Here is a 15,191-nt window from a genome sequence, read left to right on the forward strand (position 1 = left end):
AGAATGAAGAATTCCCTGTCCCCCTCCCCAGATTCTAAATACCATCAAGAGCTAGTTTCCCCTCTGAGGGTCGTGATGGCCAAAGGACTGAAGCTTGAATAGCCCTCCATGGTTCCTTCCTATTTCTCAGGAAGCCACTTTAGGAGCCAGCTTGCTCTGCCCTGTACTTGTTACAAGAATAACTAGGTGTCCATCCCGAGGCTAGCCCTCTCTCTGCTCGTACAGAATAAAATGAATAATCATTTACAAACTTTCCTCTCAGAAATCCTAAGGGCAAAAGCGTTGTTCTTTTCCCTCCTGTTGAGTTTCTCTCTTTCCTCTCTTCCCTTTCTCCTTTTTTCTCCCTCTCCTCTTTCTCCTCTCTCTGTCCTGTCCTCTTCCCCGTCCTCTCTCTCCCTTTCCCCTCTCTCCTTTTCTCTCTTCCTCTCTCTCCCTTTTTAATAGCACTCGAAAAGGAGCAGCTGAACAGTTGCTGAACAAGGTAACAAATCTTCCATATTATTCCCTCTCCTTTATTTACACAGAGAGCGCACAGTAGCAATTCAATCTGAAAAAGTGCAGTGTTTTCAGAGGCATGCAGCCCTGAAAATTGATGTTTGTGTTAATCAATCTTGTAGGAGCCTGTGGGGTTTGGGGAGGTGTGACACTAGAGATTTGTTCTATTGATTAATTGAATACAGAGAATGGAGGGATGGGAGGGAAATCAAACACTCCAAGTGGATAAAAGCTTTGTAGGTGGATAGAGTTTCTTTTTTATTACCTCCTTGTCTTTCCCCACCTACCTGTAAGAACTGTGAAGGAACTAGGGAACTCAGCAAACTCCTCCTCTTCTGATTTTTTTTACTTTGGCTCCCTTCAGCCCTGACATTCCCCGTCTCCCCCTCAGCCACACAGTAAGATTTCATGTTATTGAACTGGACAGCTCTAATTCATTTGACACACTGTCTCCTTAGTGAACGGAGAGAAATATCACGGGCTGGACTTGGGACCTCAGCCCTTCTACGCTGATAATACATCACCTGGTTAACAGGGGGGGAAATAGCTATTCTTTCAACAGATGGTGTTTCAGAGTTCTGTTGGGTTGTTGGTTGTTTTTTTTATGATGGATCATTTGTTTGGTACCATGCCTCTAAATTTGCCAGAGCAGATTTCTATTGTATTCTCCTTCTGATGCAATGAAAGTTTATTCTCTAAACAGGACTGTTCAGTTAGTGGAAATTTGCTTGCAACACTGGCACGGTGTGTTGAACACGCTCCCGGTCTATTTGGCTTGCTCTGTGGAAAATGAATCCCACAGCAGGTATTTGTTAAGAGGGACTGTTCCGCCAATCCTCTGTTATTTTAGACTTGAGCTGACTTCAATACAGGAGGAGACTTTATTATAATTCCACACTTGTGTTCTTCAAAGGGGTGGGAAGACATGAATTAATCTACCCTCCCAACCTTACTAAGAACTACGAAGACTTCCGGAAGGTGATAATATAAGCCCCTCTTTACAAAAGGGAAAAGGGAACCAGAACCAGTATTTGGCAGTACCCCTTCCTCATCAACCACAAAATCACATCCCTTCTGTCTACACACACACACACACACACACACACACATTGCAGTTGGGCCTGCTCCCCTGAGTACCTTCTTAAAGGCTTTTTCATCTTCATTTTGGAGTTGCAGAACCTTCTAATCAATCAGTCGATCATATTGAGCTCTTCCTGTGTCCAGAGCAATGGAATAAGTGCTTTGGAGGTACAATATAAAAATATAATTGTCTCCCCCTTTTAGACTGTGAGCCCACTGTTGGGTAGGGACTGTCTCTATATGTTGCCAATTTGTACTTTCCAAGCGCTTAGTACAGTGCTCTGCACATAGTAAGCGCTCAATAAATACGATTGATGATGAATATAACGAAGTTCGTAGGCATGGTCCTGCCCACAACGAGCTTACAGTCTAGAGGGGGAGACAGATGTTAATATAATTAAATAAATTACCAATACATACAGAGGTCCTGTGGAGCTGCAGGGCGGTGAATAAAGGGAGAAAATCAAGGTGACACAGAAAGGAGTGAGAGAAGAAGAAATGAGGGCTTATTCAGGGAAGGCTTCTTGGAGGAGATATGCTTTCAATAAGGCTTTGAAGGTGGGAAGAGCAATTGTACGTCAGATTTGAAGAGAGAGGGCATTCCAGGCCAGGGGCAGGTTGTGGGCAAGAGGTCGGTGGCAAGATGAGATCGAGGTGTAGTGAGTGGGTTGGCACCAGAGAAGTGAAGTGTGCAGGCTGGTAAGGTAGGAGGGGGCAAGGTGATCGGGTGCTTTAAAGCCGATGGTAGGGAGTTTCTGTTTGATACGGAGGCCAATGGGCAACAGTTGTAAGTTCTTAAGGAGTGGGGAAACACTCCCCAGAGCACCCCTTTCCTCTTCTCTGTAAACTGGAGATTTGTGCATGTGTATGTTGTGTGAACAGCTTCTCTGAGATGCAGGGCAAAGCAGCTGGCAGGAAGGAAAAGGAGCTGACCAGATCTCCCCTTTTCATTCATTCATTCAATCAATCATATTTATTGAGCGCTTACTGTGTGCAGAGCACTGTACTAAGCACTTGGGGGCCAACATATAGAGACGGTCCCTACCCAACAACGGGCTCACAGTCTAGAAGGGGGAGACAGATAACAAAACAAAACATGTGGACAGGTGTCAAGTCGTCAGAACAAATAGAATTAAAGCTAAAATGCATATCATTAACAAAATAAATATAATAGTAAATATGTACAAGTAAAATAAATAGAGTAATAAATCTGTACAAACATATATGCAGGTGCTGTGGGGAGGGGAAGGAGGTAGGGTGGGGGGGATGGAGAGGGGGAGAGGAAAAAGGGGGCTCAGTCTGGGAAGGCCTCTTGGAGGAGGTGAGCTCTCAGTAGGGTTTTGAAGGGAGGAAGAGAGCTAGCTTGGTGGATGTGTGCAGGGAGGGCATTTCAGGGCAGGTGGAGGATGTGGGCGGATACTGAGATGTCCCTGCTGATCATCTCTGTGGAGTGAACCTCTCCTCTCCACTTACTGTTAATAGCCCAGCAGGGAAAGGAACACAAGATTTCTTTCAGCCTAGGAATGCCAAGTGCCTGCCCATACGCCCCCGCACCACTCAAAGAAGCAGTGTGCCCTAGTGGCTACAGCCCGGGCCTGGGAGTCAGAAGGACCTGGGTTCCAATCCTGGCTCTGCCACTTATCCACTGTGTGACCAAGGGCAAAGCACTTCACTTCTCTGTGCCTCAGTTACCTCACCTGTAAAATGGAGATTAAGACCGAGAGCCCAGTGTGGGAGAGGGACTGTGTCTGACTCGATTTGCTTGTCTCTACCCAGTGCTTAGTACTGTGCCTGGCACATAGTAAGTGCTTAAATACCATCATTACTATTGTTGTTATTCTTTCCCCGAAATGCCCCCCTGGGCTCTCTTTCCCAAAACTGCATCCAAATCCCGCTCATGCATCCCTTTCATTCCCCTCCTCTGCTTCTCAGCAGCCCTCCTTCTTTAGAGCAGTGGAGTCTGTTTGGGCCATTGAGAGGAAAAGCAGCCACATTATTGCCCCAGCCAACGAGCCCTGTTGCTTTCACTGACCTCAAATGTTCTCTGAAACTGCATGAGGGGGAATTTTTCACCTCAACCCCAGAGCTCTCTCTGGGAAGTCCCTCTTTATACATACCTATAGGCCAGCCTCTTTTCCCCCAAAACAAGAGTAACCTGAAGGCTAAAAACGAGAAGCAGCATGGTCTAGTGGAAGGAGCATGTGTCTGAGAGTCAAAAGACCTGGGTTCTAATCCCAGCTCCGCCACTTGACTGCTGTATGACCTAGGGCAAGTCAGTTGAATTCTCTGTGCCTCAGTTACCTCATCTGTAAAATGGGGGTTATGACTGGGGACCCTATGTGGGACAGGGACTGTGTCTCACCCGATCATCTTGTATCAACCCCAGCACTTTGTAAATGCCTGAGACACATTAAGCCATTAACAGATACCATGAAAAAAATATTAGTTCAACCTCAACCCTTGGGCTGCCATGAGACCACCGCAAGGAGTATTCTTGGTATTTCTAGTACACTGCCCACTAGGAACTTAAGTATACTGGCCCCTAAGAACTCAAAGAATCCTACAGATGGTGTCAATCTACCTACTGAATCCCCCCCACCAACACACACACACACACACACACACACACACACACACATGTACACACATACACACACACGGTGCAGAAGAGGCAGCAACAAAACCTTCCCCATTCTGCAGGCAAAGAAACTGAGAGGCAGGCTAATGTATTTCTTCAAGGTCACACAGTGAGCCAGAAGCAGAGCCAAAGTGCTGGAAGGGAAGTCAAGAGGCCATATGGTACAGGCTTAACCTGGGCTGGACAGATGGTTGTCTACCCTATTTTTAAAAGATCTCCAGGAATAGCAAGTCCACAATTTCCCCTGATAGTCAGTTCCTCTTTTGAATAACCCTGAAGGTCAAATTTTTCTCTCTGTCCTCGCTTGATGCAGTTTGATCAAACAATCAATCAATCGATGTTATTTATTGAGTGCTTACTATGTGCAGAGCACTATACTAAGTGGTTGTAGAGTGCAATACAATGGAATTAGCCGACACATTCCCTGCCTATAACAAGCTTACAGTCTAGAGGGGCAGTTTGAGGCACATTTCCTCTTTGTGTTTCTGTGAGAATTTATCAAGGAATGGATCAAGGCCTTCTGAATCCCAGTCCCGGAAGACCTGCTCTGGAACACACTCCAGCCAACTTCTCCCTAAGCAGGTCTGGGAAGGCCTCTCTCTCTCCCTCTTTCTCTCTCTGTCACTCTCTCTCTCTCTCTCTCTCTCTCACCCCCCCCCCCCCCCCCCCCCACACACACACACACACAATATGTGACCTAATGGAAAGAGCACAGGACTGGGAGTCAGCAGGCCAGGGTTCCACTCCTGACTCTGCCCCTAGCCAGCTCTGTGATCTTGGTTGAGTCACTTCCCTCCTCTGTGCCTCAGCTTCTTCATCTGTAAAATGGGAATTAAATTCCTGATCTCCCCCCCACCCCCGCATTAGGCTATGATCCCCAGCTGAGACAGGAACTGCATCTGATCCGACTGCACTGTATCTAGCCTAGCACCTAGAGCCTGTGGTGATAAATACCACATTTATTCTTTTTGATCCTTATTGATCCACCAATAATGCCGGTTTATCTCATCTCTCCCCCACAGGGGATCATCGAAGGCAGAATGCAGAGGATGCCCAGTTGTCCCTGTGGAGCGTAAGGATTAAGATAGTGAGGCTAGAGCTAAACCTAGTCCAGTGCCCATTTTTTTCTTCTGTGCCACTTCCCGGGGAAGGTTGAAGCTCGCATTGGCCCCCTCCAACCACACCCATCTGCAGGTCCCATGGGACAAAACTCTACCTCGCTTGCCAAAGTTGCCCTTTTAAAAGCTGCAGACCTGCCAGGCCAACTGTGGTTTGGCACTGAACCAGTTAAATGGTTCATAATTGGTGTTTCTCTATTCCCATGCAGTGGGGAGGTTCGGGGGGGTGGGGGGGGGGGAGGGAGGGATCTTGGAGGAGGGGAGGCAGATGAAGCCAGTTTGAAAAACATTTTCCATTTCACACGAACCCGTCTCTGTTCTCGGGCTGCAGAGAGTCTCCCTGGAGGTGACGGACGATGTGCTGTATTTTATTTCGGCTGCGTAAAACTGAATCTTGGCAGGAGAAGTCTGTGTGGGTGAACAGCTCAAAACAACTGCTTGTAGAAGTTAATGCTAGTGTGCTGCTGAAGTGTAGAGGGGCTATTTTCCCAAAATTGTATATGGGGGTTTATAGAAACAATATCTGGAGTTGCATCTGCTCGGTCTTTCATGCAGAATCACTGGGCATGGGGTACCTGCACGGGAAAGGGTAAAAGTGTGACTTGCCCAGGGTCGCGCGGCTGACAAGCACCGGAGCTGGGATTTGAACCCCTGACCTCTGACTCCAAAGCCTGGGCTCTTCCCACTGAGCCACGCTGCTTGTAACCCCGGCTCCGCCACTGGTCTGCTGTGTGATCTTGGGCAAGTTACTTCGCTTCTGTAAAATGGGGATTGAGACTGTGGGCCCCACCTGGGACAACCTGCTTACCTTGTGTCTCCCCCGGAGCTTGGGACAGTGCTTGGAACATGGTGGGCGCTTGACAAATGCCATCATTATAATAATTATTATTATCATATTATTATATTATATATATTATATTTTATTATATATTATATAATAATAATAATAATAATAATAATGGCATTTGTTGGGCGCTTACTGTGTGCAGAGCACTGCTCTATTATTATTCTCTGGGCCTCGGTTCCCTCATCTGTGAAATGGAGATGAAGACTGTGAGCCCCATGTGGACTGTGAGCCCACTGTTGGGTGGGGACCGTCTCTCTATGTTGCCAACTTGTACTTCCCAAGCGCTTAGTACAGTGCTCTGCACACAGTAAGCGCTCAATAAATACGATTGAACGAATAATAGTAACCATGTTCATATTTTGAATGTGCTCACTATGTGCCAAGCGCTGTACCAAGCTCTGGGGTTAATAAAAGTGAATCAAATCGGACAGTGCCTGTCCCTCATGGGGTTCACAGCTTAAGTAGGAGGGAAAACAAGCATTGAATCCTCATTTTACAGATGAGAAAACCGAAGCACGCAGAAGTTAAATGACTTGCCGAGGGTCACCCAACAGGCCAGCAGCAGAGTCAAGGTTAGAACCCAGTTCCTCTGATTCCCAGGCCTTTCCTCTAGGCCGCACAGAACGCTGGAAGTACTGTTTGATTCCAGAAAGTTCTAGGTCCCTAATTTCAGGCCTCTAACAGTTTTTCATGTAACACCCCATCCCACCCTGAGGAAATTTAAAAAACCTTTTTTGTGGCCAGGTCTAACATTTTTCCCCTCCAAAACATACAGGTTTTCAGTGTCTTGTCCCCACAACACGCTCTCTAAAACATGCATGTTTTTGATGTAAAATGTTGGTCTCCCACTGTATCCAAGGGTTTACCTGACTCTTCTCTGAACTTAGTGTTTTATATTTATGTGGAATCATAACGGTTCCTTACAATAAAATACACTGCTTTGCCGTGACACCTTGCTTTAGAAGGCAACAAAGAACAAACAAGTCAGAACTCTGTCACTTTTTACTGTTCTGAGATGTTTAACGTCCACATGGCTAAATGAGATGTTTTCCTTCCCCCTTCTCGGTTGGGGACTTTCTGAAAGGATGTAGAGGACAGAGGACTGAGGGGAAAGGTGAGGCTACCAGGGAGGGCAGACCTCCAGCTCTGGAGGCCCAGAGCCTACCAGACAGCTGGACAAAGAAGAAAGGAAAGGGGATTTTGAGTGGAAATTCATGAGACTTTTTTTCTGTGGATTTGGGTGCTTTTTGTTTTTACTGCCTACTCGGGCCACCCTCATCCTTGATTTTTCAAATAAACAAACAAAATGTAATCTTTGTTAGTGTGGCACCAGGTTCTGTTTAAATTGGCAAAGGGCGAAACGGCCAATTCCCAGCCGTTTGCACCAAGAAACCCATTTCTGAGAAGAGTTCAATGATACAGTTGTGTAAATCCCAGCGGGAAAACAATTGATAACCTGTATTCACATCTCAAATGGGGATTCTGCCTGGATCTGGCTCCCCCGACTGGAAAGTCTCCCCAGTTCTCTTACAAACCAATCTCTTTGTGACTCGCCGCCCTCCCCCAACTAATGCGCGGAAACGGAACTTTGGAATCATGTTTGCCACCCTGGGCCAAGCTAGGTACCAAACCCCACCTTCCGGGTGGCCCTGGGGTTATTTTCTCTGCTAAATCAGGCGGCCAGACTGTGAGGTGTGTGCATCTACCAGTCAAATCTGCACAGGTCCCTGACTTTAAGACCCAAAAGAAGCTAGGCCAGCCTTCAGAAAAATTAGGCCACAGGCTTATCAGACTTTTAATAAAAAGGGACCATATGAACAACGGGATCAATCCCGCATTTTGTCAGTCTAGTGATACTCTCAACCACGAACTCCATCTTTGTTTTTTTATGGTATTCATTAAGCACTTACTAGGTGCCAGGCACTGTTCGAAGCACTGGGGTAGATACAACGTAATCAGGTTGGACACAGTCCCTGTCTCACGTAGCTCTTATAATCTTAATCTCCATTTTACAGATGAGGCAACTGAGGCCCAGAGAAGTGAAGTGACTTGCCCAAGATCACACAGCTGACAAGTGGCAGAGCTGATATTAGAACCCAGACCTTTCTGACTCCCAGGACCTGTGCTCTATTCACTAGGCCAATGCTGGACGTCGGGGAGACAGTTTAGTTAAGAGCCCTGAGTTGAATCGTAGACTCATAAAGACCACTTTTCCTGGCAGAGACCGCCAAAGAGCCATTTTTAGTTTTAATGGTACTTATTAAGCGCTTACTTCGTGCCAGACACTGTATTAAGCACTAGGGTAGATACAAGAAAATCAGGTTAGACACAGTCCATGCCCCAAGTGGGGCTCACAATCTTAATCCCCATTTTACAGATGAAGCAACTGAGATACAGAGAAGTTAAGTGACTTGCCCAAGATCACACAGCAGACAAGGGGCAGAGTTGGGATAAGAACCCAGATCCTTCTGATTCCCAGGCCTACGTTCTATCCACTAAGCCGAGCTGCTTCTCATTTCCCTCTGGTTCCCTCAATCTCTTGGGAATGTCCTGGGATAATCTCCTGGGGAGGAGATTTTCTTCAGCAGAGCACAACCAGACATTTTTTGCTCACCAAGAAAAATGTCACCAAATCCCACCCAGGGCCCCAAAGAATGAGGTAGTTAGAAGAAAGGGCAGTCTTCCCAACTGTGGATCCCAGAATCCTTAGCCTCAAAATGTAAGCTCCTTGTGGGCAGGGACTGTGCCACTTGCTTGTTTTGTTCAATTTAAGGGCTCCATATAGAGCACTGCTTTGCAGAAAAGCTCAAGAAGTACACTACTACTACTAAGAGAAACAGCATGGCTCAGTGGAAAGAGCACGGGCTTGGGAGTCAAAGGTCATGGGTTCTACTCCTGTCTCCACCACATGTCTGCTGTGTGACCTTGGGCAAGTCACTTAACTTCTCTGAGCCTCAGTTACCTCATCTGTAAAATGGGGATTAAGACTGTGAGCCCCACATGGGACAACCTGATCACTTTGTATCCCCCCAGCACTTAGAACAATGCTTTGCACACAGTAAATGCTTAACAAATGCCATTATTATTATTATTATTATTACTACTATCAATCAATAATATTTATTGAGTGTTTACTGTGTGCAAAGGACTGTACCAAATGCTTGGGAGAGGACAATATAACGCAGTTGGTAGACACATTCCAGGCTCACATAGAGCTCACAGTCTAGAGGGGAACATGGACATTAATATAGATAAATTACGGATATGCACATAAGTGCTGTGGGGCTGAGGGAAGGGTGAATAAAGGGAGCAAATCAGGGTAACAGAAGGGAGTGGGAAAGGAGGAAATGAGGGCTTAGTTAGGGAAGGCCTCTTGGAGGAGATGTGCATTTTAAAAAAATAATAATGGTATGTGTTAAGCACTTACTATGTGCCAGGCACTGTTCTAAGCACTGAGGTAGATACAAGGTCATCACATTGTCCCACATGGGGCTCACCGTCTTAATCCCCATTTTACAGATGAGGTAACTGAGGTACAGAGAAGTGAAGTGACTTGCCCAAGGTCACACAGCAGGCACATGGCAGAGCAGGGTTTAGAACCCTGGTCCACTGACCCCCAGGACTGTGCTCTTTCCACTAGGCCATACTGTTCCTAATGTGACCTGAAAAGAAAAGCCCTATGAGGGAGATTGGGTGGCAGTCCAGAAGGAGGGCTGGGGGCTAGTTGGGAGAGTGATGCAGGGAAATGGAGGCAGGAAAATGGAGGAGGGGTGGAGGGGGACACACATGTAATCAGGACAGACACTTGGGAATTTTAGCTAAGCTGACTGACTGTATACTGACAAGGATTTGAAGCTCCCAGGGTGAAAGATGATAATTTAAAGTTAGCAGAAGAGGCTTAAGAGGCTACTCCTGGCTAAATACATAAGGTAATTGGGCAGGAAGAGCATTATAACGCGTTGATGGTCCAGCAGGCAGGCTCCATAAGGAAGCACTGTCTGATTCTGGCTTAGCCATGAGGACAATGCCCCTTGGACTTATTAGGGGTAAAGCCATGAATGCATTATTAATAAAGGCACCTCTGAGCAGAGCCGTATGTAGCCCAGACAAGCTAACGCGTAGCCCAATATCACCCGAGAACTCTCAGTGCTAGGTGCCCCCAGCCAGCAAGACTGCAATATGTTGGGAAGAGAGGAAAGATCTCGAAATTGGCGTTTCAAATTCCTTTCCCCCAAAGAGCCCAATCTGTTTCTCCATCTCTCAGGGACAAGGCAGAACAATAATTACAGTTGCCCTCATGTCTGAGATGCAAAGTTCTATGGAGGAGTTATTTTCATAACATTAGCAATAGTAATTCTTTAAAAAGCAATGGGAGACCTACATTTTGCCAAGATGTGGGCCTTGTGGGTTCTATTTTTTTTTCTAATTGGATAGGGTCTGCCAATCAAATCATAATGGTAATTACCATTAATTACACCACAGCAATGATAACAGAATATTTCCATAGCTCTTTTGGGATTGAAAATGCTTTACTGTCATTAGTAATTATTATATGGGCTTATTCATTCCTTCATTTAGCAGTATTAAGTGAGTGCCCTCTGCGGGGAGGGCAATGAAGTGGGTGCAGAAGGACTCAATCAATCAAGGGCATTTATTGAGCACTTACTGTGGGCAGAACACTGTGCTAAGTGCTTGCGAGAGAGCAGCACAACAGAGTTGGTAGACATGTTCCCAGCCCACAATGAGCTTACAGACTAGAAGGGGAGACAGACATTGAGATAAATTACAGGAGTGTGCTTCAGTGCTGTGGGGCTGAGGGTGGGGTGAATATCAAATGCCTAAATGGAACAGATTTAAGTGTGTAGTAGATGCAGAAGAGAAAGGGAGTAAGGGAATTGAGAACTTGGTCAGGAAGGCTTCTTGATGGAAATGTGATTTTAGCAAGTCTTTGAAGGTGGAAAGTGTAATCTTCTCTCATATATGGAGGGGTGAGGGAGTTCCAGGTCAGGTGGGAGGTTGGCAGAAAGATAGAGGACATAAAGGAACACTGAGTAGGTTGGAATTGGAGGAGCAAAGCATATGGGCGGGGTTAGAGTAGGAAATCAGTGAGGTAAGCTATGAGCCGGGAAAGCTGATCGAGTGCTCTAATGCCAGTGGTAAGGAGTTTCTATTGGATGGGGAGCTAGATGGGCAATGAGAGTTCATTTTTGAGGATTTTGAGATGTGAACTGAATGCTTTTTTAGAAAAATGATCTGGGCTGCAGAGTGAAGTGGGGACTGAAGTGGAGAGGGACAGGAGGCAGAGAGGTCAGCGAGGAGGCTGATGTTGTAGTTAAGGCAGGATATGATAAGCAGTTGGATCCACATAGTAGCAGTTTTGATTTGGAGTGGAGATGGAAGATCTCCGCTTGAGATACTGCTGGAAAAGAAGGAAGAGTCGAAGAAGAGATAGGAGGATGGAAGGACTGGAGAGGTTCCGAGGAGATTTTAAGCTCATTATAGGCAGGGAACTGTTTGTTAATTCTGTTGTATTGTACTCTCCCAAGAGTTAGGATAGTGCTCTGCAAATAGTAAGTGCTCAATAAATACCATTTATTGATTGAGTGATTTTAGGGAGATCATGCTTGACGGTTTCAATTTTATCAATAAAGTATGTGGCCAGGTCATTAGGGGCAAGAGATGTGGGGGTGGGTGGGTGTTGATTTGGAGTGGAGATGGAAGATCTCCTCTTGAGATACTGCTGAAAAAGAAGGAAGAGTCGAAGAAGAGGTAGGAGGATGGAAGGACTGGAGAGGTCCCGAGGAGATTTTGAGCTCATTATAGGCAGGAAACTCTTTGTTAATTCTGTTATATTGTACTCTCCCAAGAGTTTAGGATAATGCTCTGCACATAGTAAGTGCTCAATAAATACCATTTATTGATTGATTGATTGATTTTAGGGAGATCATGCTTGACGGCTTCAGTTTTATCAATAAAGTATGTGGCCAGGTCATTAGGGGCAAGAGATGTAGGGGGAGGGAGGCCAGAGGGATTGAGGAGGGAGTTAAATGTCTGAATCAGCTGGCATAGACAATGGACGTGGGAGTCAATAAGGAGAAATAATGTCACACGGCTGAAGAGAGGGAAAAATTAAAGCAGGTGAGAAGCAAATAAAGATGGAAAAAGTCAGCCTGGTATTTGGATTTCTGCCGACAGCTCTCCATAGCTCAAATACAGGAGGTGATCCAGGGCTGCAGGTTAGTGGTACAAGATCAATGGAGGGACAGGGGAGTGAAGGAGTTGAGTTCAGTGGAAAGGGCGGTATTGAGGGTATCATTTTCATTCAAGAGAAGGTAGTTTGGGTATAGAGACCAAATAGGGCATGATGACTCCAGGAATTTTGAGGGAGTCAAAAGATAGGAGGTCACTGTGGGGGAACGGGACAGATTTCCGGGAAGTGGGTATGTGGGAGGGAAGGCAGGTGAGGAAGCTGTGGTAGAAGCAACATGGCTTAGTGGAAAGAGCCAGAGCTTGGGAGTCAGAGGCCATGGGTTCTAATCCCGGCTCCGCCACTTGTCTGCTGTGTGACCTTGGGCAAGTCACTCAACTTCTCTGTGCCTCAGTTCCCTCATCTGTAAAATGGGGATTAAGACTGTGAGCCCCATGTGGGACAACTTGATTACCTTGTTTCTACCGCAGCATTTAGAACAGTGCTTGGCACATAGTAAGCACTTAACAAATACCATCATCATCATTATTGAGGAATTGCAGAATCAGTGAGGGTAGAGACAGTACAGTGACTAAAGATGATGAGATCGAGCTTGTGTCCAAGTTGGTGTGAGGATGAGGTGGGATAGTACAGTGCTCTGCACACAGTAAGAGCTCAATAAATACGATTGATTGATTGGAACAGAAAGTCAGGGGAGTACAGGAGTGAGAGGAAGCAGGCAGTTGAAGGGTCACTGGGAATACCCTCATGGATATTGAAGTCCCCAAGGAACAATAGGGTTGGAGAAATTACAAAGGAGAAGGCAGAGCATGGTTGTTACTACTACTACTACTACTAATAATAATAATGTTGGTATTTGTTGAGTGCTTACTATGGTGCCAAGCACTGTTCTAAGCGCTGGGGGGAATACAAGGTGATCAGGTAATCCCACATGGGGCTCACAGTTTTAATCCCCATTTTACAGATGAGGGAACTGTGGCACAGAGAAGTTAAGTGACTTCCCCAAAGTCACACAGCTGACAAGTGGCAGAGCTGGCATTAGAACCCATGTCCTCTGACTCCCAAGCCTGGACTCTTTCCACTGAGCCACGAGAGAATGGATAAACATCGAGATAAAATGAACAAGTAGACAACAATTTCAAGTGAATGTAAAAACTACATCACACAAGCAACGGAAGCATCCTGAAGGTCCACACTGGGAAATGAAAGTTTGGAAGGTGGCAGTAGTGAATAGAAAGCTCAGAGCTAGATGGTGTGTTAAGGAGCTGTTAAGTGTTGATGAGCCTTTAGCAAAGAGTTGAAAGAGGGGAGGATCATGATTTGACAAGGTTTGCCATAGATTTCTCTGTGGTCTAAAAGTATAGAACCAAACGTCCATGTGTATTGTCAATTTAACTAAATGATGAGACCCTTGAATCTCAGGAGAAATCTCCACCATCAATGAAGGGGACAGACAGAGGCTTCCCCTAGGAGATCCAAACCTGTTGTGACAGCATACCCAATCTGCCCCATCTAGGGATGGCTTTAGAGGGTAAGGGAAGTATGTCCTCATGTCAGGGCACTGCGGCAAATGAAAGGGGCCTTCCAAAGGCTTTAAGGCTGTCCATCACCTCACCCCCTCCTACCTCACCTCCCTTCTTTCCTTCTACAGCCCAGCCCGCACCCTCCGCTCCTCTGCCGCTAATCTCCTCACCGTACCTCATTCTCGCCTGTCTAGCCGTCGACCCCCGGCCCACATCCTCCCCCTGGCCTGGAATGCCCTCCCTCCACACATCCACCAAGCTAGCTCTATTCCTCCCTTCAAAGACCTACTGAGAGCTCACCTCCTCCAGGAGGCCTTCCCAGACTGAGCCCCCTCCTTTCTCTCCCCCTCCTCCCCCTCCCCATTCCCCACCTTACCTCCTTCTCCTCCCCACAGCACCTGTGTGTATGTATATATGTTTGTACATATTTATTACTCTATTCATTTTACTTGTACATATTTATTCTATTTATTTTATTTTGTTAATATGTTTTGTTTTGTTGTCTGTCTCCACCTTCTAGACTGTGAGCCTGCTGTTGGGTAGGGACTGTCTCTATATGTTGCCAACTTGTACTTCCCAAGTGTTTAGTACAGTGCTCTGCACACAGTAAGCGCTCAATAAATACAATTGAATGAATGAATGAAAAGATGATAATGATGATAATAATAATAATAATAGTACTTATTAAGCACTTACTATTTGTCAAGTACTGTTCTAAGCCCAGAATTAGATACAGCTAATCACTTTGGACATAGTCCCTGTCCCACGTGGGGCTCACAGTCTCAATCCCCATTTTACAGATGAGGTAACTGAGGCACCAAGAAGTTAAGTGACTTGCCCAAGGTCACACAGCAGACAAGTGACAGAGCGAGGATTAGAACCCAAACCCTTTTGACTCCCAGGGCTGTGCTCTATCCACTGTGCCACGCTGCTTCTAGCCCTCGTTGAAGACAGCCTAGCTGTTTTACACACTAGTTATTGAGGTTGAGAGGTCCAGTGGCCGATGTTGGGGTACTCAAACTGTATGTATGGGGAATAGTGGAGGGGGCAGGAGAATGGGGAGGAACAGGCAGTTCCTGGCAGTAACACAATAGCTGGTATCAGGAGCCACACAATAGTACTCAGACCACAGAGGATGATGAGACCAGTACAGTTACCAGCACAATGAAGAAAGGACAATGGGGCTAACAATGAAAAATAAATCATCCCATCATCTTCACCAGGAAAGCTATTGAGATTGGTAATATCGAAGGGGTCTTCTTCAGACCAAGAAGGCCATATT

This window comes from Tachyglossus aculeatus, chromosome 4, assembly GCF_015852505.1.
Source record: "Tachyglossus aculeatus isolate mTacAcu1 chromosome 4, mTacAcu1.pri, whole genome shotgun sequence".
NCBI lineage: Eukaryota > Metazoa > Chordata > Mammalia > Monotremata > Tachyglossidae > Tachyglossus > Tachyglossus aculeatus.